The 25,001-nt window shown below is 37.7% G+C and overlaps 1 protein-coding gene and 1 long non-coding RNA gene across 4 annotated transcripts in view; one reads left to right on the top strand and one right to left on the bottom strand.

The window, feature by feature from the left end:
- Positions 1-25,001, bottom strand: part of FKBP3 (FKBP prolyl isomerase 3) — a 466,553-nt gene that overhangs the window by 237,950 nt on the left and 203,602 nt on the right. The window lies entirely within an intron of this gene.
- The window catches only part of LOC126957891 (uncharacterized), a 139,170-nt gene that overhangs the window by 88,183 nt on the left and 25,986 nt on the right, over positions 1-25,001 (top strand). For all 3 annotated transcript variants that reach the window (XR_007727002.1, XR_007727003.1, XR_007727001.1), the window contains one exon: positions 23,922-24,021. This is a non-coding gene — a long non-coding RNA (uncharacterized LOC126957891). The remainder of the gene's footprint in view (positions 1-23,921; positions 24,022-25,001) is intronic.

The following is a 25,001-nucleotide window of genomic DNA, read 5'->3' as shown; positions in this document are numbered from 1 at the left end:
GTGAGCCACCATGCCCAGTCTGACAATTATCTTTTAAATTAAACCCAACAACTTTCTTGTTATCTCTATTTGTTTATCATGAAGGTATCTTACATTAATAATATCCCAAACCCCATTTAATATCTTCCTTCCAAACTTTCTCCCCCTGTTATGTTTCCAGTCTCTGTGAAAGACACCTTTATCCATGTCAGCCTAAAATAATCAAAAGGCTCAGGATCCAGTTTAAAAGAGTTTATTCAAGTGCAAAGTGTGAGGGCAGCTGTTTGGAAAGCATTAAGGCTTAACTTTTCCCCTTGGCATAATACATTTGAAAAGTCCTTAAATTTTGTTTTCTTTTTACATCCACCAGGTAGTAAATTCAAGAAACTCAGCACCATTCACACCTGTTCTTTCTCTCTCACCTCTATCATATCAACCAGGATGTTGTGATGACTGTAATTTTTAAAATATGTTTTGGATTAGTCCATTTACCTCCATTCCCTTTTCCATTTCCATTTGTTCAAGCCCTTTTTACTTCCTCCCTGGATTACCATAAAACTTCTGAACTGTTGTCTTAGTGTCTACTCTTGCCCTCTTGTAATCCATCCTCCACATTCTCTTTCAAAATACAAATCTGAATATGTCATTCTCCTACTTAAAATTCTTCTATTAAATTTCTCTTGTCTGGCAATGCCACATTTAACAATTGTTATAATTTTTAATTATATTTTAATGTTTAAAGCCTCATTAATTTTTCCTTTTGAAAATTTTGGCTATTCCTAAATCTTTCAAAATGAGTGCTTCTGTGGTAATAAAGTAGTGCACCAGAGATTCATTCCACCCTGTCATTACTGCCCCTCAGGGAAAATGTGTTGTAGAGACTATACCAGAAAAAGGGATATAATTTTTTTTAACTTGAGATTTGACTCAAAACCGAAGGGAAGTCCTGAATGCTAGTGAGTTAGGTTAGTTCTGGAGGACTTTTTTTTTCCTAGAAGAGGCGGATCCTTTTCCCTCAGGCTTTCTCTGGTTCCCACATAGCTATTTAAGGAGAAAGAAGGCAATGAGGTATAGGTGGAGAGAGTGCCTCTTCCCGGAAAAGTGAAATACTTGAGTTCTATCTTGTGTCTCCAGCATCATGGAAGTTAGACGTTCTCAGAAGATACCTAGTACTATAACACAAAGATTACCTTGGAATTTGCCTGGTTTACAAGAAGACTTTTCCTTCTTAGGAACACAGTGAATGGGGACAGGGAGGGAAGAGGAGCCTTCAGAATTTTCCTCTAGAATTGATAGTGGTTTGTTTTACTACCTTTCTTCAAGAAACCAGCATTGGATTGTGCTAACATCAAATTCAAAAATATATTTCTTTGTTGCATGCTAATTATTGAAGAGGAAAATTTCATTAACAATATGTTTACTGAAAACCTGGGAGTGAATTTTTTGTGTCTGTTTCTGGCTTTTTAAAATTAAAGCTAGAGGCTTAACACAAACAGCAACTTGATAGAGGTGATTTCAAGGCCATGGTGCTTTGTATAACTCCAGGGGATGCTGTTCAAACAGACTGTAGAGTATGTGTGTGTGCCTTTCACACAAAATTCTGAGTGCATAGTGCCCACAGAGTTTTCAAATGTAGTAGTGGCCCAGGTGAGTCTTTGAGGGACCAAACTAATATGGTCCAACTATGTAGACTTTTGGTGGTCCCACTTGATTCTTATCTTTATTTTTATACTAATGTGAAACTATCATCTTCTCATACTTTATAGTTTAGAGCATGTAGAGAAAAAAAGGCAGATTGTTTTCTTTTAGGGCAATTTGCCTCAAATTTTCTTGGCTAAGTCTAAAGAAAGAGGAAAACAGACAATTTGAGGTTGTAGTTTTGGACAAAGACATAGAATCCTTTCTGTGAATGACTGAAGGCAGGTCCACATGGGATAAAAACAGATAAGAAGGTAACAAAGTTAGGATTCTATTCTGAAATGTCAGGAGCCTAATCAGTGTGCTGGCTTGAATGGAAGACTGGACCATTTTTATAGTCATTCATTAATTTATTTAACAAATATTTATTCATTAAAACTATATGCACTATGGTGAACACGACAAATATGCTTCTTATCCTGATGGAGACTTAATAGAGTCTAGGGACAAGTAAATGGGCAACTAATAAAGTGTAATAAATGCTGTCTTAGATAAAGTAGAGAAAGGTACTTGACCTAGACTTAGATGGCTAGTACCATAGAAGACTTTCTAGAGAAAAAGATATTCCGGCTGAGATGTGAAGGATGAATAGGGATTAGCAAGACAAAGGAGATATGGATGAATGCTCTCAGCATAGCACTGTGGGATAGATTGTACTCAACTCCGTTGATGCAAAAGGTGGGAGAGTTTTATGAGCATTGGAGTGAGCTATTGGAAGAGTTTTGGAGGGCATTAGGGAGTACATTGGTCAGTGTGGTTAGGCCATGTATGTTACTCATTGGTGCTTATTGAAGTTAGACTTCTACCTTCCCACAGAGACTGGGAGATAGAAGCTATCTTTCTTGATGATTACATTTCAAAGGGATGGCTCTTAAGTTCTTGAGAAAGACTTTCCCAGATGGTGTTTACATCTCAAAGGGGCAGAAAAAAGAATTTACAATGGAAAGTTTTCTGAAAGTGAATGCTGTAAGTAAAGAGAGACTGGGGGCTTATATTGAGGAGAAACTTGTCTAAAGTTGAGTTAAGCAGAAGGGAATGCTAAGGCTGTTTGGTCATGTGAAAAATAAAGTTAGAAAATAACTGTTGATAATTTTCAGACGAAGTTTTAAATCTTTAAGGAGCCGGGGTTGTTTAGTTTTTGTAACCAGTTATTTGAATTGCGAAGGTATTGCACAGTATTTCAAATCTCTCTAGACAGTCTGCTTAAGTGTAACATTATTCTTTTTACATTTGTAGTAATATGAAACTGTCTTCTATTTTAGGAGTTGCTTTTAGATTTAATGGAAATTTTTTCTTTCTTCAAACTCATCTTCCATATCACTGCGAAGATAATTTTTCTAAATGAGATATTTGATATTACAAGCCTTCTATGATCCTTTCTCTTCAATTTCAGAATAGAATCCAAACTCTCCAGTATGATATTCAAGGTCTTTCTTAACAAAGATTCTATTCACCTTTCTAGCTGTCACTTTCACCCTTTACAGTTTCTACAGCCCTTTATTTTTCAAAGGTTTATGCAGTTTCCTCAGCCTAAGCTGCTGCTGTCTCTTTTTTTGAAGATAATTCTTTCAACTGGAATGACCAAAATGTGTCTTGGCATCTATTAAGCTGTATTTTTTTCTTTCTCCCTGATTAGACTGTAAGCTCCTTGAAGGCAGGAACTGTAACTTTCATCTCTTTTTTCCCTAGTCAAGTAGAGTGGCTGACAAATAATTAATACAAGCCTTTGTTGTATAAATGAATGGACAAAGGTGGGCAACTAATTTCTTTGAGAACATTATGGTTTGCTATTTGGAGACTTATTGAGTTATTGTTAATAAAATAAAGGAATTTTCCTGTTAACTCTTCATTTAGTAATTTTATTCTTTGTTCTTGCAACTCATCTAAAAAGAGAAGACATAATAGCACTTAAACATCCATAGTTAATTCAATTAAAACATTAATCATTGTTTTTCTGGAGATATCATCTGGTTTATAATGGGTTAAGGAAGTAAATATGTTAGCAAATTAGGATCTCTACTTTTAGTAAACGAGTGAAAAATGATGTATCATCCTTAAATTTTTTTCTAATAGATAAGCTGCCCTGTGGGTAGAAAAACTTTAGAAAGATTGGAGAGTGTCCAATTCAAATGAAGCAATGTTCGGTCTATTTAATTACAAAAAACAGATGGATTATCTGGCCTGCTGATGGCCAGAAGCTTTGTAAAGATGACATCTCTCTTTACTTGGAAGGAAATAGAAGGGGAGACTACCTATTGAAAAAGTTTTTTATTTTTACCAACCTCCTCAGAGTCTGTTCTCAGCACACTGCTGACTTTTAAAAAGATCAGATAGGAATCAGAGAGGATTAAAGGTGAGTCCTCTAAAACATGGTGAAAATCTGTTGCATTTTTTAGATGACAGAGAGTCTTAAGCATGCCATTTACGAGCTCACTTCCAAATACATCTTATGCTTATTTATATATTTTGTATATTTCTTATTTTATTTCAGGACAACTTGTCCATTTAGATGGTATTCATGGCATCAGAGAGCTACTTTTTCTGGAATTTCCGCTATATAAGAAAGAATTTTCTATTGTTCTCTAAGGCTTTTAAAAAAATTTTGATAGGTTTTAGTAAGTGTGCTATTTATTCATTCATGAATGAAACAAATATGTGTTGATATAGATTTAGTTCTTGTTCACATTGAACTTACAGTCAAGAAGGGAGATAGACTTTAATCAAATAATCGTACAAATGAATTTGAACTTATAATTATGATCAGTACCGTAAAGGACATATGTGTGGTATCCTGAGGGCAGTCATTTGAAGGATGAGTAGAAATTAATCAGATAAATGTGAAAGTGGTGGAAGGTACTGGAAGAGAGTATTTGAGCTGAGGGAGTATCATATGCAAAGGACCAGTGGTGGAGGGGCGTGTAAGGTTCAAATTATGAAAGAAAGCCATTGTAATTGGACGGCAGACATAGCTCCATGTCATTGTTGGGACATGATGTAGTTATGCTCAGAACTGGCCTTGCAGAGTTTTGAAGACCATGTGAAGGATATTGGTCTTTATCAAGAGAAATGTAAAGTCACTGAAGTATTCTAAATAGGAGTGTTGACATAGTAAGATTTGCATTTTGATGAGATAATTCTGGCTGCAAGTGAAGAATGGAAGGAAAAGAGTCATCCCTAGAGACTAGGTAGGAAGCTCTCGTGAGATTACAGGTAAGAGATAGTGGGAATTTGGACTTACATGGACAAGGTTGCCTCATACAGTTGTGTAGCTAAGGCACTGCACAAAAGCTCCCAACTCTACTTACTCACAAGACTACATCTATTCAAAGGGAGTGTCAGTTGATGATGGATGAGAAATGTGAATTAAGAGATAAGGAATGTGAAGGATGACTCCTGAGTTATGGACTAAGCCACTAGATAGATGGCAATGTTATTCAATATACATGGTTGAATTTGTGACTTGAAGAATATCTTTCTGTGGATTGATATGTAAGTTTTTTGCAATGTACACCCAAATACTGTCTCTGGCACCATGGTCTACTATTCGTCTGCACGTACAGCACAGCCTAGGCATAGTAATGATGCAGAGTTCCTGAGAATTGAAAGGCAATTTCATGCTTCCATGCCTTTGCTAATGCTATTTTCCTTGACTAGATTAGAATGGCTTTCCCTCTTTCAGACTGAAAAATTCCTAATTTAAGGTCTATCCAAAGAAGACCTAACCTATGCAGCTTCTCACCACCTCCTTCTGCCCAAGGAAGAATGAATTGTACCTTCTTATGTTGTCCCTGAACATCTTGTACATGCCTTTCATACCACTTAACCAATTACCAGTTCACATCTTCCATTAATTCATGGACACCTTGAGAGCAACAACTTTTTCCTTCTCTCTCTCTCTCTTTTTTTTTTAAAGAGATTAGTTTTCTTTTTCCTTTTTTTTTAATCACACAGTTTAAAGGGTCATATAATAAACCACAACTTGTTTCAAAAAACAACAGACTCCCCTATCTTCTTGCTTCCCATTTTCAGAGGCAACCATTTCCCACAATTTAACCATTTGCTTTTGATCATGTATTGCCAAATATTTGAACAACAAACTTGTATTGTTACTTTATTTTTCAGTTTTAGGTATTACCTATTGACTCGTTTCTATGAGGGATGATAGCTTCTTTTTGTTTAAATGAAACATTTAATGTTTTTCCTTACCCTCTACTTCAAGCACACACATTCAGTAGTGTATACATATGCTCTCATACACTTCTTCTCCTTCATCCTCTCAATAGGGTTATATTATAATTTTGGTTAGATAACAATTAAATGTTTACATTGCTATGACTTTGTATATGCTCTTGAAATCTGAACGATGCAGTAGACATATATGCACAGCTTTCTGTTTTCCTTGAGGTTAATAATACTTTTTATGGTTTGTTTTGTTTTCTATGTACTTATTAATTTATCTTTTCTCAATATGTTCAAACACATCAGATATTCCATCAATTTCGTCTTCTTAAGAAGCTGCACAAAAAGTGTTGAAAATGCCTTTATTTTTACATATAACTGGTAGTTTGGCTGTTATAGTATTCTAGCAAATAATTCTGGGAAATAATAAAGTCTAGGAAATGATTTTCAAGTCATTGTGCCCTGACCTTCAGCTTCCAGTGTGGCACTTGAGAAGTCTGACTTTATTCTGATTCTTGATCCTTTGTATGAAACTTCTCTTGGGAGCCTCATAAAAGATGGGCCTGCTGTAGTCAGAGAAATTCTTATATTGAATTTCAATACACAAATAGGCATGTTGGCATCCTGGGGAGAACATGAGTTAGACACACTTTGTTCAAATCTTGGCTCTGCCTATAACTGGCTGAGTGACAGTGGGGAAGTGCTTTCATATCCCTGAGCCTCAGTTTCCTTAGCTGAAAATGGGAGAAATGATATCTGTCAGGTGAAGTTAAGTAAAGATTTGAGCTAATGAGACCTATAGAAAATATTTTACCAAAGATAATTATTATTATTCTTTTTGTATTACTGTAAAAGGAGAATCAGCAACTATTTCTGAAGACATTGACATTTTACTGAATTTCAAGTAACTGCACAAAGATAAACCATGACCTTTCAATTAGGCAGAATTTTGTCTTTGCTTTCTTTCTTTTTTCTTGTATAATGTGAGTCCTTCTCCAAAGTCCTTAGAATTATATTTTAAATTCCTTTAAAGGTTTTTTTTTTGTGATTATAAAAGTAAAATATGTTCATTGTAAAATATCTAGCAAATATAGAAGCAGAAGGAATTAGGAGCTCAGATGTTAATTTATTGGTTTATTTCTACCTAATACTGATAGAACAGGGAAGATGACTTGGTAGGTGAACAGCTGCGTATGCAGATGTTCCTCATGAATACGAGTTGTATTTATGTCCTATGGATTAAAATACTAGTTGATTGAACTCTTAGTTAATGCATTTCATAAAAATAGGAGAAGATGTGCTTGGATAGAGCCAAATTATTTTGAGAAGAGTATGCTAAATGTAATATAATGAAAGAAAGAGAAAAATACTGATATAAACCAGTTAAAATAGTAGCTAATGATGATATCATGTATGACTTGGAGAAAAGAGTGAAGAAGATGCTTTCTATAGATGATACAACAATTACAAAGAGATCAAGACTGCTACTTGTGTCCTCAGATTTCTCCTTAACATTGTATTAAAAATGAGTAATCAACAAAGGAAACTTAGGAAACATTGGTGACTTCAAACTGAGGACTGGAATATAGTTGGGTAACAGAATATGTTATCCAAAAGAATAGACATGTTAATGCAGGGCAGGAAGGGTGTAATATCTTTACTCCCCTACATATGTTATAAGGGCCACAGTGAGCACTCTTACATTGAAAGACAGGTTAACAAGAGACAAGCTTAACAAATTTATTTAATCAAAGTTGTATGTGACATGAGAGCCTTCAGAAATGAAGAGCCAAAGACTCTGGGAAAATTGTCAGTTTTTATGCTTAGGTTCAATTAAGAACAGACAACTATGTAATGTGATTAGACACAAAGGGTATGGTCTGGCCAAGCATAGTGGCTCATTCCTGTAATCCCAGCACTTTGGGAGGCCGAGGCGGGGAGAATCATTTGAGCCCAGGAGTTCAGGACCAACCTGGGCAACATTGTAAGACATCTTCTCTATTAAAAAAAAGTAAAAAGGTATGATCTACTGGTAATAGACTAAGGCAAGAAACCCAGCAAGGCCTATTTGTTTAGATTCTTCTTGACCTCTTTGTGAGGAAGCATTTCTTCCTCCTGGGTATAGGGCAGTACCTCTTCTGGAACACGGGTATTCTGACATACTATCAGGCAAGGTAGGACAGAGGATTTCTTTTTGCCAGCTCTTACACAGAAAGGTGGGGAAAGTTTAGAGCAATATTTCTCATTTCTATGACCCACTATGGGGAAGAGGAGTTCAGTTTTTATGGCCTGTCTTGGAAGAGAGGAGAACAGGAGACATGAGGACAGGAGAAGGTGAGAGAGGGGCTTTTAAGGCCCTTGCAATGTCCTTAAGTTTAAAGTAGTAAGCATGCCAAACAGCATGCTTTGGGGTATTGTTTTCTGAGCCCCAACATTAGGAAGGTGCAGGGCAATGTTACTGTGGGCAATTACAAATATACCTATGAGAAAATCTATTGTTAAAGAGATAAAAGAAAAGAAACAATTGTATTGTGTAATTTTACTATTGGTCACATTGCCAAATGACAGAATAGATGGTAAGTTTGTATTATCAGATCACAAAACTCCGTAATGGTGAGCTACGGTAGTGATGGGTATTTTTAGCTGTTGGAGACATTCTGAAACTCTTATAAACCAAGAACATTTGACGTGTTCTTGACTTGCTTTAGTGATAACTTCAGCTGACTGAATAAGAGATCCACTAGCTGGAACTTTTTTTTTTTTTTTTTTTTTTTTTTTTTTTTTTGAGACAGAGTCTCGCTCTGTCGCCCAGGCTGGAGTGCTGTGGCCGGATCTCAGCTCACTGCAAGCTCCGCCTCCCGGGTTCCCGCCATTCTCCTGCCTCAGCCTCCCCAGTAGCTGGAACTACAGGCGCCCGCCACCTCGCCCGGCTAGTTTTTTGTGTTTTTTAGTAGAGACGGGGTTTCACCGTGTTAGCCAGGATGGTCTCGATCTCCTGACCTCCTGATCCGCCCGTCTCGGCCTCCCAAAGTGCTGGGATTACAGGCTTGAGCCACCGCGCCCGGCCTAGCTGGAACTTAATTCTGACCAGAGAGAGTTTTTTTCTGGTGATGAGTAAGGGAAGATATTTATCAAGTACTTTCAACATGGCAGCCACTTTATATACATTATATTTCTTAATTCTGCCAGTAATTTTATGAGGCAGCTAGTAGAATATTAGCTTCATTTTTCAAATGATGAAATCTGGGCTCAGGGAAGTAATGTAACTTGTTCATGGCCAAGTTATGAGTAAAATGCAGAATTACCATCCATGTCTTCCTGACTCAGCCTATTGTCTGTGACTGCATAACTGCAGACTTAATGACAACCAGTGAGAGAAGACTGGGGATGATAAACAGTGTAGATTTTAGGAAGGCAGATTTTACAAAGTTGAGAGGCAAAAAAAGTGGGCGTAATTACATGGCATGAGTCCCTGAAAGAGATATGAGCTAAAGGTTTAGATATTATCAGAGTCAACTTTTACCATACGACTAAAATGAGGAAGAAGAGGCAGAAGAACCCAAAGAAATCAACATGGAAACACTGAAGATTCTCAAATGAGATCAGATTTTAAAATCCATGAACAAAAAGAGAGAAAGAAGAGCACATAACTAAGGATCAATGAGAGACTGCCAGAGACTTTTAAGAATAGCATCAGAAGGACTGTATCTTCAAATGAGTTGAGTCTTGTAGATATACAATGAGGCTAAAAAGGCCTTTTAAAAATTTAGGGTGTAGGCCAGTCAAAGAAGTGACATGTCCTGCTCAGGACTGATGGGAAAGCAGATGGGTGAAAAAGAGAAGAGAGAATTCACAAATCCAATTTTGCCTTTATGTCCTCTGTAAGGAAAATGATCTTAAAATGATCTTATAATTAGTAAGGATAAAACAAGTATTTACAAAAGGACAGTAGACATCCTCTTACATTACAATCTCTTCACTTTCTTAGGGCTTTTCACTTTCTTTTTTTTTTGAGACGGAGTCTCGCTCTGTCGTCCAGGCTCAAGTGCAGTGGCATGATCTCGGCTCACTGCAAGCTCCACCTCCCAGGTTCACACCATTCTCCTGCCTCAGCCTCCCAAGTAGCTGGGACTACAGGTGCCCACTGCTACACCTGGCTAATATTTTTTGTATTTTTAGTAGAGTCGGGGTTTCACCATGTAAGCCAGGATGGTCTCGATCTCCTGACCTCATGATCCACCCGCCTCGGCCTCCCAAAGTGCTGGGATTATAGGAGTGAGCCACCATGCCTGGCCTGGGCTCTTCACTTTCTTAGAGGGCCTCTAAGGCCTAAGAAAGTGAAGAGATTGTAAGAGGATACCTACTGTCTCCAAGTGAATTCAGCCTTCATAATGACTTCTGAGAGGACTTAGAACTGAACTGCTCTCAGTGTCTTGGTGTCTTAATTCAGTAGTGCTGGTTGCCCTGCAGCCAGGAACACTGACTCAACAAGTTAAAGTGGAATTACCACTGCAGTATAAATAATCAAGTGGGCTGTGTTTTGAGCTAAGGTTGGGAGGATGGTAGATTTAATTATCAGCACCAAGCAAAAGACAAAAATGAATAAAAGGGATAGAGACTAGGTAAGACATTTGATCTGGCAGTGATGACAATCATAAGTGTACAGTATCAGCCCTGGAAATTACTACACAAATAACAGGTGTATTTTGTGATTTTGAAGGCAGGATAGTGAATGGGAAAATAAGCTGATATTGAACAGCGTTAGTAGATGCTGAGGTTTACTGAAAACTACAGACCTGAAGGGAGCTGAAAATAAGTTAAAGTTGTCAAGGTCCAGGGAGGTTGGACTGGGGCAGCAAATGTGGAACCAATTCAAATAATTCTCTAGGATTGTTTTAAAAGCTGATCCTTCTTGTCCCAATGGCAACATATTTTTCCTTTGTCAGCTAATTTTAGTATATGTTATGTGACTTCTTGGCTCTCCAACTCAATGTTACTCTTTAAGCTTTAAAGTCTAAATTTCCTTTTATTTCTTCATTTTTGAATCTTGGCTCCAGCATCGTGGAAATGGTTCCAAAGGCACCTTGTCAGCAGCATTTAAGCCTAAACTATCTGAAGCAATAATAAACAAATTCCATCTTTTCTTCAGGGGAACACAAGAGAACCTTCAAAGTACAGTGTACTCAGTATTAAGAACCATGAAGGGTCTAAGGTTTCGCCTGTTTGCAAATTCACAAGTTAGCCTGTACAGTTTCATGAAGGTTGTCAGAAGACCCAAGATTCCCTAGTCAGATACAAAAGATCTGTTGCTCACAGATCAGCCGTTACTCAGAGCACAAGTGTCAGCTTGAGCTTCATGTTCCCCTTCATTTCCCAAGTCCTACAGCAGTTACATGGAGGTGGGCCCAGGTGGTTGCTGCACAGTGCTTTTGCAGGATTTTGAGGAATCTGAGTTTAGAAACCCCAGTTTTTTATAAGGGACTATACGAAAATCTTCTCAAACTTTACCCTTGGGGAGCTCTCTTTACTATACTGAACAACATGTTTATTATATAAGCATCCTTGAAAAGGTAGGTCAGTGCCCTGGCCTGCAAGAAACTCAGAAGACCATGGAGAATTCTCTCTCACCACCCAGTTTCACAGAGTCCTTGCAAACTTAATAAAAAAATAATAATAAAAAGCAAAATAAGACAAGCACTGGCTTTCAAGGTTTATTTAAAATATTTTCCCAGTTTTACATTTGTACTCCCTTATTTACATCTATTTTTAAAACAAAATGTATATGTAAATTATATATTATATAATTTTAACTTTCATATTCCCAGTTGTATATTCTATGGCAATTTCATGTTTACCCAGTGGAAGAAAAGCAGAAAATATTCATAGGATGAAAGTCCATAAAATAGTATAACAACATTTCTAATCAACTTGAGTTTACAGCATAGGGTAAAAGAATCTCATCAGTAAAAAGTTTTGCCTTCTTACTTCTATTGCATCTTTTGTTCTTTAGTTTATAGTAAAAGATTTTAACATTAGCATTCCAAGAAGAAAACATTTCCAATGTGCAACTATAATTCTCTTCAACAAATCACTGTTTATTTTTTATTTTTAACAAGTCACTCTTTATTAAAGAAGGGCTGTGGAAGTGACAAGAGTGGTGGTGTTGATGTGCTCAAAAGCCAGGACCTCATGCTAACATTCTAAAACGACATAACAAAGAGAATAAGAAAATATACTTCACAAGTCCTAGCCTCTGGGAAAAACATTTTGATAACCCTCGTTGTGGGCATATGTTAAATTATTATCTCTGTCTGTGGGTTGTCAGTCAGTCCCAAGTAAAAACAATTTATCCCTGAAATAGAGACATTAATGATTTGAAACAATATTTATACCAACAGTTCTCAAGACCATTGTGATTCAGTGTACATGGGAATGTAAACCATCCTGGAAAGGATTAAATGTTGAGGTTTTCACAATCCCTTATACCTAGGTGAAACATCTAATCAGTCCATCTAGTCAGGCTCTGCATACACCACACAGTCCTGCTTCAAGAAGAAATTTCAAAAACATTATACTGATTTTATCAGAGGAAATGTGTAATTCCCATGGAGCTAATTTTGAAACCCCTGGTCTCATGTTAAAAAACTAGTTTTCAGTACAATCACAGAGATGCAGGGAGAAAATTTGACACCTGCAATTTAATACAGAGTTACTCATAGATAAGAACATTAAGTTGGAACTTCGTTTATGCCTAGCCTCCCTTTCAGAAAAGGCCAGTGAGAAAATATAAGGAACATTACCAGTCCCGGCAGAGTGATTTAACAACTTTGTGCCAGTGGCCAGGTATAATTGGAAGCCCCCGGGGTCCTCACCTAGAGATCTGCCCCTGTCATGCCTATATCCCTATTGCTCATAGTCACCTTCTCCTCTGGGCAGAAAGAGGAGGGAAACCCCATCTCATTTTGTCCTCCCTTGGTGTCCTTGAGATCTGGCACAATTCCTTTTCCAACACGGTTAGCTGTTGCGTTTTCACTCCTGCTGTCAAAAATAGTTTGGGCTGAGAGTGCACAGGGATTATATGTCCCAGCTTCATTACATTCAGTTTTTCCACATATGTTCTAATTCTTTAGCTATCCTGGCTCTAACCGTGACGAAACCTTGCAGGAGTACTCCTTGCTGTCTGTCTTCCAAGCTTTTATATTTTTGGCCAGCACATGGACCTTGCAAAAAGCCCTTGCAAAAGCAACTTTGTGTTTTGGACATGTAGAAGTTGAGCCTTTCTTCCTTCCTTGCCCTGGGGAAAATTCTTGCAGTTTCATCATTTGAAAATCTCTCTGCAGGTTTCCTCAGGGACCTGAGAAGGCTTCCTTCTCCATCCCTCCTCTGGCCAATTTTTCAAATGGATCAGATATAAACTAGCCTGTAATTAGCATCTATCTTTTTGGGAAAATCCATCCCAGAGAATGTACCAGACCCAGTTCCAGTTCTGCACCCTCCTCAGTGCAGGCCAGTGAGCTCTGTTACTTGGCTCCACAGAGTGATTCATCTCCCCATCCTCTCTTGGAGATTGGAAGGACAGGCTGGGCAAACCAAACATCTATCTGCCTAGGTTATTTGGAATCCTTACATAGGAGTCAACTGGTTAATAACCCCCTTCCCCCAGGGGGGGATTCCAGGTACTTGTTGTTTCCTTCTAAGCAGTGATGCTAACAAGTAGACCAGGAAAGACAATTTGGGTTTTAACTATATAATTTATCACTTAATTTTGATTTGTCCAGGGTTAGTGGGAGAAGTAGGGTCATCAGCTGGACCTACAGAGCATTTGTAAGAATTTTAAAAAGTCTGCCTTTCCACCAGGCTGATGCTGGCTTGATGAGTTCCATGCCCAGTGCTCAGCCTGGCAAATGGATTTCAGCCCCCACACAATCACTTGGCCATGCATCCTTGGCCAAGGCCTTATTTAAGCTGTAAGAATGTAGAGATTCAGTTAATTCTGTGTTACATTTTTATAGTAATGACATGATGTAATGTAGTAGTGAGTTTATTTCAAAGGAAGAATTCATTTTAATAGTTTTACAAATGACTCTAGTCTTCTATTTATGGGATCAGTAAGGGTCTCAAGTTATCACCTCAATTTTTCAGTTGTACCTCATTGAATTTTATGAAGGGAATATATGGTTTTGTATATTCACAGTTTTGGGATTCATCAAGGTCTTAGAACATATCTTTGCACATAACAGAGTTCTATGGTATTTTCAAAGCATTTGAATGACCCCATATTCCTTTTCTTTATTGTAAGGCTACTGTATATAATGTAAGATTGGGTCTATTTTATTTTTTCATTTTCAATTTTTTTAGATGAAGTCTTGCTCTGTTACCCAGGCTGGAGTGCAGTGGCATGATTACAGCTCACTGCCACCTTAACCTTCTAGGAACGCTTGAGTGATCCTCCCACCTCAGGCTCCCAAGTAGTTGGGACTACAGGTATGTACCACTATGCCTGGCTAATTTTTTAACTTTTATTTTTTGAACAAATGGGGCCTTCCTATGTTGCCAGGGCTGGTCTCGAACTCCTGGGCTCAAGCGATCCTCCTGCCTTGACCTCCCAAAGTGCTGGGATTGCAGGTGTGAGCCACCACACCCAGCCAGATTGGGTCTATTTTAATATCATTTTACCTAAAACATTACGTATCTTTTTTTTCACATTCAAAACACCTAAAGAAACCTAACTTATATAGAGATGAGGTTAAACCAGTAGGGGTAGCAAATTTCTGCTTTGTTTTCTATAAAACCATGAAAATTAAATGCGCTGTTGTTAATCATTAATATAATGGGCATATTTATAATAAATATATGGGTATTACAATATTTTTGGGTAAATTTCCAAAATACATTGGCTATTGTCTGGACTCAGAACATATTACCCCAAAGCATGGCATCTTGGTATACTGAGTGTTTTGAACTGAAGGAGATTGGAAGAGCCTCAGAAGCAGAGACTCTGACCTTCTCTTGCCCTCTTGTCTCCTGCCCTTTTTACTCCTCCAAAGCGAGGCACAGGAACCAGAATTCCTCTTTTCCAAGGTGTGTTATAGACACTAGAACTTCTATTCTCCAAAGCAAGCCATAAAACCTAAAATGGTCACTCTCTGACCTTCTCCCTTCTCCCTTGAAGACCTTCATTCCAGCGGGGTCCCGCCCCATAATCTAGGGGAAGTAATGTTTACACAAAAAGGCCAAGAAGGATCTGAATAAATGCGCCTTGCTAAGTTCCCCTAGTTTATTACTGTTAGATCATACTGTTTTTTTGTCCAGTAACATTTCTACATGGCTGTCCATTCTTCATTGAATACAAGCACAAAAATACCGTTTTCCCTGGGTCTTTGGGTCTTCATTTCTGAAGGTTCCTGTGTCACGTAAAACTTTGATTAGATAAATTTATGGTTTTCTCTTTTAAAAATTTTTATTATTATTATTATTTTTGAGACAGGGTCTTGCTCTGTCATCCAGACTGGAGTGCAATGGCACAGTCACAGTATACAGCAGCCTTAGCCTCCCAGATTCAAGCAATCTTCCTGCTTCAGCCTCCTGAGTAGCTGGGACTATAGGCACACACTGTGCCTGGCTAATTTTTAAAATTTCTTATAGAGGCAGGGTCTCACTATGTTGCCCAAGTTGGTGTGGAATTCCTGGGTTTAAGCAATCCTCAATTTCCCAAAGCTCTGGGATTACAGGGGTGAGTCACAACACCAAGCCCTCTTCTCTTGTTAATCTGTCTTTTGTTATTAGGGTGTCAGCCTTGGACCCTGAGATGAGTGAGGAAAATGTATTACACCTTTTTGCCCCTATACTCTCTAACTTAAAGCTCAGCTCCTTATTGAAGAAATCTGTTGACGTACATGATCTACAGTTCCAAGGAATTGAGTGTTTATTAAAAACAGATAAGGAAGCAATTATCCTGGAGTAATTTGGCCTCTTTAAACAGTATACATAGTAATAATTGAGTAATTAAGGAATTTAATGCAGGTGAGTTGTAAACTAATTTAGCTATGAGCATCAACATCTTAAACCACAACTACAGGAAATTCTTTTTAAATTAAGCACCTTTTGATAACTTGAACTACCTTTGTAATTCATTATTCTTCACTCCTCATTTTTAAAAAAATATTTAAAAGCAGATGACATGCTGGGATGCCATAAAATTTCCCTCTTAATCAGTCTATAATGTCAAGGGTAACATTTCAATACCTGCAATATAAAAACAGTGCACTCAAGAGCTTGAGTTTAATGTTTTACCAGTATAGCATGGGGTAACAGTTAATGTTTTTATTTCAAATAAAAAATTGGAATTAACTTTTTAAAAAAATGCTAGACTCCTGGCTATGAATGTATTCTAATTGATGAGGGGAAAACGAATGTTTTATTGTGATTAAGAGCTAGAGATGAAGGCAGTTTAAATTAGTTTTTAGAGCAGTTTAGATACATGCCTAGCAGTGATCAATAATGAGCAATGATGTAGTGGCAGGCTACTATGTTCCAGATGCCACTGTATTCTCAACAATAGGAACGTATTATTACCAGCAGGACATGTGACATGGGCAAGTGGGAGCAAAAGCTGTGATGTTACAACTTCACTCTAGGTATTGAAAGAGGATGTGAAAAGCATCTGGGGGCAATAGTACAAAAGGACAAAGCAACAGAAGAGAAATAATCTGGGAAGCACAGCAGCCTTGGGCATGCAACAATGTTTTCCATTTTATTATTTTTTTATCCTGGAGTTATGCAGGATTTCTATTTGCTAGGAGAGGTATTAGTAATATGAATTTCTTTGAGTGATTTGGAGGTGAACAAATCTTTTCTTTTCTCTGAGCTACAGTGGTTACTACTCTGAATTTTGAGGGACTGACCAACTACCCTCTTCTCCTCCATCTACTTTTTGGAAGAAATAAGGCTTTTAAAAATCAGCTTGTGGTCTAACATCAGAGATGAGTAATTCATGATGCTTTTTCTTTTCTTTTTTTTCAGACAGGGTCTTACTTTGTTGCCAAGGCTGAAGTGCAGTGGTGCGATCACGGCTCACTGCAGCCTCGACCTCCCAGGCTCAAGCGATCCTCCCACCTCAACATCCCAAGTAGCTGGGACTCCAAACGTGTGCCACTATGCCTGGCTAAGTTTTGTATTTTTAGTAGAGATGGAGTTTTGCCATGTCGCCCTGGTTGGTCTCGGACTCCTGGGCTCAAGCAATCTGCCTGCCTCTGTCTCCTGAAGTGTTGTGATTACAGGCGTGAGCCACCGCACCTGGCCAGGATGCTTTTTCTGTTTCTGAGATATAATGAACTATATCTTAAGAATTCATAAAGCCCTAAAAAGTAAATATTTACAAGCAGAAATCTTTCTGACAAAGAAACAAGATTACTCAAAGTAAGTAGTAGTTTGGGCTCCCTGGAAAGAACCCAGAACTTACGTGTCAGGAAACGTGGATAGTTCTGAATGTGCCCCTGGCTGGTTGACGACTCTGGGCAACTTATGCAATACCTCCAACTCATGGTTTATTTACCTGAAAAATAAGTGGGTTGGCTATGTCTGTGGTTTGAAAGGTGCTCTATGATGTCCCAGAGTTCTCAGCAGTGTCTCATTGGCTGTTTTGGAGTCTGTCAGGGGTCCAGATGGCTGCCCTCACTGAGCCTGCTTTTAACAGAGCTTTTCAGTTTGTATTTCTTGTATACACAAAGTAATATTAAAAGAAAAAAAGATAATCCAGCTAAGAAAGTTTGAGAATACTGGGTTGAGATTCAAAATAAAATAAACCAAAAATTTTAGAAATTATATTAGCCTGGAAAGATAGGACTGTGTCTCTTTGTCTTTTTAGCACCTAGCACATATCAGGTACTTGATACATATTTATCATATGAATGCAATGGTTGTAATGATCAACTGGGAAGGAAATGCAAAAGCAGAAGGCACCATATTTATGTTGCTATTCCTGGGTGTCATTTCTATGTAGCTTGTGATAGCCAGTAGTAAAGAACAACATGGACTATATTTAATGGACAACAACTAATTTTATTGGATTTGTGTACATAATCTGAAATTTAGTCTAAGGACAAGCTATATTACTATAAATTCCAGGAAATCTAGACAGAAAAAATGGGCAATTTAGAACAGACTGGAAGAGTAACTCTTTCAGTTTGTCTGGAAAACCCAATCTAAGGAATAAATTCAGTTTGCAGTTTCTTTCAAGTAGAATTGGTGACTCTTGGATGTAGTTTATAAACATGTAACACATTTTCCCTGCATGCAAATATCTGTTCTACGACCTCTTCTAAATGAAGAGAAGATTTGAAATTTTCTTCTCCAATAAATAATGTTTGTGTGCATGTTGCAAAAATAAGAGAGAAACAAGAATAACTCTAGCAGATGCTTAAAGGTTTAAGATTAAAGACACATGTAAATGTGAGTCACAGTGGGTGTTCTGTGCACTTGAGTGAATATTCCCAAATCACAGCTAGAAAAATTTAGGAGTAAATTGACTTAACTTATGGTAAATCAATTGTGGTCCCTGAATTGGAGGGAAATAGATGAGCAAGAAAAAAATTATTTGACAGGACTCCACTAAGGAAAACAACATTCAAGTAACAGATGAGGTATTTTACTGCCTAGAGGAATTACCCAGCCTTTAGCAAGGCGAAGTCAGCCTCAACTGGCAGGAGGGTTGTTTTAAAACTGGAATGAGAAAAAGGATCTGGGCTTACAAATGATGGGAAGATATATTATCAACAGGGGAACCCCCCGCCCCCTCGCTGCCCCGCAGAAAATAGCAACTAACTTGTTTCCCCAGCACAACTGAAAGGATGAAGAAGGAAAGCAATTTAATGTACCCTGGTCATGCAGTTACTTTCCTTTATCCTAACTAACAGTGCTTGTCAAGATGGTTCTGGAAATTGAATAAATGTAAGTAATGAATCATGATAGACATCAGTGAAATGCTTTATTTCTGTTTCTCTGGGTTCATTGTTTCTGGTTTGACTTTCATGGGAAGTTTACAGTCGTTTTCATTCTTCAGAAGTCAGTTCCCGATTTCTCTGGAAACAGGGGTTGAACAAACAACTAGGAAAAAGGAGATATAGTCTCTGTTTGTTCTCTCTCTCTCTTTTTTATTTTACCTCTCCTCCAGCCTCTCTCTCCAGTATATCAACATATCAATAGCACTGAATCATGCATGGACTCTCAGGTTTTAAGCTTGACATTCAAATTACTACCCTGTCTGTTTAATATGATGATGGCTACTGCTATATTTGAGACAGCCACCACATTCTCCAGTTTTAATGAACTTTCCTCTGAGCAGATGGTCTTATATAATATGCACAGGGTAAAAAATAATAATTTCAGCGTTTCTACTTACAATCCCAATGTCCACGATTCTTTCTTTTCATTGCCTTTACTTTAATGGTTATTAGAAGTGAAGGATTGTTTTTCTGACTTAATTGGTCTACTTAACTTGATTCTTATAAATAATACTATATTACCATGCACTGTTATTATTCTTTCTTGTCCTATATCAGGGTATAGGTAGCTCTGCTTAATATCTAGTATTTTCAAAACAAAAGAGAATTAATTACCCCTAATAACCAAATCATTTAATCTAGATATGTTACCTTTGCTTTAGTTCTTGTTCTTACAGACTCAGAAGATGGGTTGGAGTTGGCTTTAGCACCATGACCAAGTTCACTTGGAAGTGATTAAGATAGCACATGGTCAAGTTAGCTGTTGAAGGCAAAATGCCCAGGGTTGAGAGTACCAATAATTATGAGCAAATCCTTTTTAAGTTTAGTGCTTTTCTCTGCCAGTACACTGATCTGTCATAGAAAATGTCATGATTGTCATTCCAGGGATCATCTTAGGAAGTTTTATTTAAATCATAAAGGACTGAAGTTTTAATATCATCAGTGTTTTTCAGGGCCTTTAAAGCTTTATCATTCATGAACCTCCTAGATTACTATGGATGTTTGGGGGCCTAGGTATAATTGTGAGGGACAGAGAGAAGCAACAGTCTAGTATTTGCTGTGGAAGAAAAGAGACCCAGTTGAGAAGCTACTACTTATTGGCTACTGTTGTCTTCCACAGCAATGTCATGAGAGTGATTTGGTGGGAGCAAGTAAGACAGAGTCCTGGCAGTTACTCATATCATGGATTTCTAGGGACTTAGTTATAGAATTAAATAGTTTTGGAGGTAGAAAATTACTTCCTGATGTGCTAAATATAAATCAAGGCATAGGGACTGTCTTCATTTATGCCTGCTGTCCTGACATAATTATTAATAACACCTGCGGTAGCCAGCCTGCAAAGATGGTGCCTCATGATCCCACCTTCCAGCATTCACACTATATGTAATTCCTTATCACACTATATGTAATCCCCTACCACACTGTATCACAATTGGTCTATTTAACCAAATAAGACAAAAGTGAGAGTACATCACTTCCGAGATTAGATGGTAAAAACACTGTGGTTCCATCTTGCTCTTGCACTCTCTATCTTTCCTCTCTGTCTTTCTTTCATCATTCACTCTAGGGGAAGCCTGATGCCTTGCCAAGAGCAGCCTTATGGTAAGGAACTGACACCTTCTGCTAGCAGACATTTGAGTGAGCTTGGAAGCATATTCTCCAGCCTAGTTAAGCCTTCAGATGGCTAGGGTATGGGCCTGTATCTTGACTGCAGGTTCATGAGAGACCCCGAAACAGAACCAGGAGCTAAACCCCTCTTAAGTTCATGTCTCTGAGAAAGCATGTGAGATGACATGTGTGTGTTGTTTTAAGCTGCTAAATTTGGAGGTAATTTGTTATAAAGCAATATATATAAAAATATAGCACCCCATTTACTCCTAAAAGTGTCTTGATTTGGATGAAAAACTATAAAGTCACCCTATGTTAACAGAAGTCTAAATCATGAATTTATTAGGGGTTTTTCTTTTCTATTGACAGAGCTTTCACCATGGCATTAGTATGGAGACACTTATGAAAGTTGTCATGAGAGAGGCATTTGATAGTGACAGAAGTCTAAATCTCTAGACTCAGAATCATGAAAAACAGTATGACAAAGTAGATAAGAATGGTTGATTTTAAATAAAATTTGCCTGTATCTGACACCACCATTCACTGGCCTTCAAGAGGCATTTAACTTCTCTCTGCCTGAATTTTATCATGTAAAAAATTGAGATAATAATAGTACCTTCTTCATAGAATTTTTTTGGGGATTAAATGTGTGTAAAGCACTTGCAATGATGCAAATGTTCAATAGGAGTTATTATTATTGCAGTGAGGAATTAAGTTGATCTCTTTCCTTTGTTCCATTTATGTACACATAGATAGTCCCTGTCTAGTGGTATTCTCATTGATTTACATCTTAAATATTTGTATGTTCCTACTGTGTGCTAGGGACATAAGATAGAAATATGTCACCCCTTAAGGAAATTACAAAGTAGTTGGAAAAATTCCCATATGAGTTTATACATATTATTTATATTATATGATATATAAAGTATTTATACATATGTATGAATGGATTGTATATGTGTGCATTAACTACAAAATTTATTAAAATCAAGTACTGGATGATAGATAAGGTGTGAGTTGGATACAAGGGAGAATGGGAGCAAGTTAGAAAAAAATATGAGGTTTTAGAATTAGAATGGAATGGGTTTCTGGGCATGGCAAGACACTTTGAAAGAAATGAAATGCAGGAACTGGAAGGCCTACATAATGTGTCTAGTTAATTACTGTATCTCTAGTTTCTTGAGCAGTGCCTGGCACGTAGTATTCGGCAAATGCTTGTGAAATAAATACATACGCCTACTATGTATTGAAAGGACACAAAGATAGATGTGTACCCGCCCCCCACCCGCTACACCCTTGTTCTGCTCTCTAATCTTTGCACATACCAGAGATTTCGTAAGTTCTGTGAGTACCTGGTTTTCTGCACGTACCAGAGATTTTGTTTTGCACATACCAGAGATTTTGTAAGTTCTGAGGCAAGGTCACAAGACGTGTTTAAGTAAGATAAACTCTTGCTGCCATAAACCTGCTCTCCCGCCTCAAAGTTTGAACCAAAATATCAGAAATGGCAGGAACCAATCATAGTTAGCCAAATCGCCTTGTTCAAACACTAGCCAATCATATATCTGATTTGTATAATAACTCTATGCCCACTTTTCTTAGACTATATAACATTGTTCGGAGCTGAGTGGGGGAGCTCTCCTGCCCGTCTCGTTTCACGAGCGAGGGAGAGTTCCAGGTTCGAACCTGTAATAAAGATCCTTGCTGCTTAGCTTTGACTCTGGACTCTGGTGGTCTTCTTCGGGTAATAAACGGTCTGGGCATAACAGTATTCATAAAAATTATAATTAAAAAATTGAAAAACAGATCATGTCATTTGTAAGAAAGGCAATTTGACTTCTTTCTTTCCAATTTGGTTGCCCTTTCTTTCTCTCACCTAATTGCTCTGGCCAGGACTTCCAGTGTTGTGTTGAATACAAGTGGTAAAATTGAGCCCCAGAGCAGGTTGCATTTCCGCAGTGGCTCCTTTCTCAAAATGGCCCTGTGCTACAGAAGTTTGAATCCATTCAGCTGCATGGATTCTAGGCAGCTCCCTAAACCAGACGTAGGGCCTTTTGTAGCTAGGATTGCAGGTGTTCATGGCAGTTATAGGTATTGCTGGGGATCTCCCACTTAGCTTTTCCCCATAATGAGAAGTTCCGCTTTGTCTCTGGGACAATCCCAGCTGCGTGCTTTGCTTCCCTTTCTGTGGTGCTATCCCGAGTTTCCTTGTCTCAGAGGATATTGGTCATTTCCTTGCTGAATTGCAGTGTTCTCCCTTAGACACTCTACCCAAAGTGCAGTTATCTATTTGTTGTTTTGGTCCTTCCTTGTGGAGATGAATGTTGGGCACCTCAGATCAGCCATCTTGATGATGTTTGTCTCTTATGTCTTGTATTTTATGGGAATTATATTTTTGTATTAACATAAACTATTGCATTATATAGCTTTTTGCACAAAGAGCGTGATAAATTTATTTAGCTTGGGTTTTCACTTTTTTTCAAAATTATACTTTAAGAGTGAGATAATCCAATAAATAAACATCTTAAGGTCATCTGCTCCCAACTCTGCCTCTGTACACTTTCCTTTTATGTACAGTATAGAAATTCAGTCACTAGAGATTTAGCTATAAAACTTTTCGGAGGTATAAGTTGTGCATTTTACTAACAAGAAAAGAAATAGGATGGATTTTTTTTATCTTTCACAGATCTTATGCTAGAGAAAATGTTGCAGAGTTTTACTGGGGGCTGTACTGTTCTAACCTTAGAGTGATTAATGACACCTATCAATACCCTAAAAATCATGTGTCTATGTATTAATTTATTTCCCCTGTAAATTAATTTGTATCTTTTAAAAATTAACATTAAAGAAGTTTTATGTTACTAAGAGATAGTGAGCTACATCAAATAAGCTTAATATAGAAAAAATGTAGAAAAAAATTTAATAGCCATCCAGTGTATCCTCTGAAACAATTTTATTTTCCATGATAAAGGCCTCCCGTGGTATTCCTTTTAAAGCTATCATAAACACATACCAACCATGTAAAATGGAACTCATTATTTCCCTCTGGAAAAAGAAAAAATATAACTCAAATGATGAATTCTACATCTAAAATGAAATATACAAACTTTAGAGAAGAGGCAATTTCTATTTAAATTATTTGATTCATAAGAATTATATTATAATTTATTATTGTTTCAGTAGCTAGAGTTATACAAGTTTGGCAAAGGAAGGAGGTTGGTGGGATGAGGGTCTTATTTCCTTGTACAATTTCCCTGTCTTTGTTTTTCAGTGTTACTAACTAACTTCTAAAAGTTTCATATAATCATCTGATACATATATCACATCAATTTCAGCCTAGGTGAGCTGTGCCCCTTTCTCTTTAAAGTTGGTGTATGCTTTTGGTACAAATCCTTTAAGGCAGTAGTGTCAGTTGGGTGATGTTTGACAATCTGACTATTACTGATTGCTTTTCAGGATGTTATGACTTTATCCTAAAGCCTGGGAGAAATAAGGAAGTCCTAGAGTTTGAGTAGTGTATTTGCTGACACACCTAAGGAGAACCTGGAAGCATGAGGTATATCTGCTTTTCTGAGTGCCTGTGGACTTAAAATAAATTGGCTTCTAGGGTAAATGAGACTAATGTGGAAGCCCAAGTAGTCCATAACAGTGCAGTTATCTTTGGCATCTGTTCTTAAGACCATACTTGGGTTTGAAGAAAACTTTAGGATCTCATTCCTTCCATCCCACGGAGAAAGACTGTGGGTTTTTGTTTTTGTTTTTTTGAAATGAGCCTTTCTCTGTTGCCCAGGCTGGAGTGCAGCCATGCGATCTCGGCTTGCTGCAACCTCCGCCTCCCAGGTTCAAGCGATTCTCCTTCCTCAGTCTCTCAAGCAGCTGGCACCGCAGGCATGCACCACCATACCCGGATAATTTTTGTTGTTGTTCTATTTTTATTGGAGATGGGGTTTCACCATGTTGTCCAGGCTGGTCTTGAACTCTTGTTCAAGACCACAGGGGATCTGCCCACCTCGGTCTCCCAAAGTGTTGGGATCACAGGCCTGAGCTACCGCACCCAGCTGGCATTTTCAATATAACTTTTGTGCCAGTCTCACGATTTTTGTGGCCAAAATTTGTAATTGATCCTACTTTTTACTGAAGATAGAAACCTTTGTGCTATTCACTTTAGATAATAGCAGTCCACTGAATTTTATATAATTTGCATTGGATGTTGGAACTTGAACTTTATTATCTTTAAGAATATGTAGAGTTTGATATTCTATATGCATTCACATTTGTCTTTTCTATTTAATATTTTCTATTCACTAGCTATTAAAAAGCAAAGTTTTTTTTTTTTCTTTCTTTTTTTTTTTTTTTTTTTTTTTTTGAGACGGAGTCTCGCTCTGTCACCCAGGCTGGAGTGCAGTGGCGCGATCTCAGCTCACCGCAAGCTCCGCCTCCCAGGCTCCCGCCATTCTCCTGCCTCAGCCTCCAGAGTAGCTGGGACTACAGGCATGCACCACCAAGCCCGGCTAATTTTTTTTGTATTTTTAGTAG

The sequence above is a fragment of the Macaca thibetana genome, chromosome 7 (assembly GCF_024542745.1).
Source record: "Macaca thibetana thibetana isolate TM-01 chromosome 7, ASM2454274v1, whole genome shotgun sequence".
Classification (NCBI taxonomy): domain Eukaryota; kingdom Metazoa; phylum Chordata; class Mammalia; order Primates; family Cercopithecidae; genus Macaca; species Macaca thibetana.
The sequence above is the reverse complement of the archived record's forward strand: the minus strand, read 5'-3'. Positions and strand labels throughout refer to the sequence as shown.